The 890-nt window shown below is 36.9% G+C and overlaps 1 pseudogene; it reads right to left on the bottom strand.

The window, feature by feature from the left end:
• LOC107749953 (zinc finger protein 431-like) overlaps positions 1-890 on the bottom strand; it is a 22807-nt pseudogene that overhangs the window by 16928 nt on the left and 4989 nt on the right.

Genomic DNA, 890 nt, shown 5'->3' with positions numbered 1-890 from the left:
TAAAACTGTGAATTTTATGAAACATTTTCTAAGACCATGTCATGTGTGTTTTTAGAGAAGGCTAATAAAAGGCTAATAAAATGTATTTATGGCCCTCTGTAAGCTCTCCTGTGTGCTGTCGCCTCATGTCTGGCCCAGCAAACTGCCCCATTCATGATTCTATTGTTGTCACGCAAAGAACCTTTCACACCTCCGCCAGGTATGAGACATTATCCTCATTATTCCTTTATCATTATTCTTTTGTTTTATTCAGCCATTAGTAGCCTTTATTCTGGCATTAAAAGGTTTACCAAACCACATCGCTTCAATCCCAGTATACATTTACCCAACTACTATCAAAAGTATTTCTAAACAAATACAACAAAACATTTTATTACGACCTTACATGAATTATTATGACAAAATACATCATGAAGAAGAGCTGCACCTGTTCTGCAGCTGCATTAGAGCTAACATTAGCATCAAGCTACATAAGACAATTTATGAGATTATTAGTACACTTTTACTCAAAACTCACTTTAAACCACCAAAATCACATACAAACCATATACTATCGTAATCGTGTGTTTATTATTTGGATATTTCGTGTGAGGTTTTTCTGTGTTGTGGTCAGATATCAACGCGGAAGAGTGAAGGAAGCTCGTGACAGGATGAGACGAGGCGGGATATGATGCGCAGTTATGATTGACAAGCGACGGACGAATCAGGTCTCTGTCAGTCACAGCGCGAGCACGGAAGAGTAAACACACAGAGAAAGCCCAGGGAGCTGCTAATTCAGTGCAGATCGCGTAAATCAGTGGAAACTAATTAGAAATGATGATTCTGTCTAAAGAAATGTGAAGTAAACATGAGTATATATATATATATATATATATATATATATAGATAGT

Source organism: Sinocyclocheilus rhinocerous, unplaced genomic scaffold (assembly GCF_001515625.1).
Source record: "Sinocyclocheilus rhinocerous isolate Xijiao unplaced genomic scaffold, SAMN03320098_v1.1 scaffold4740, whole genome shotgun sequence".
Lineage (NCBI taxonomy): Eukaryota > Metazoa > Chordata > Actinopteri > Cypriniformes > Cyprinidae > Sinocyclocheilus > Sinocyclocheilus rhinocerous.
The sequence above is the reverse complement of the archived record's forward strand: the minus strand, read 5'-3'. Positions and strand labels throughout refer to the sequence as shown.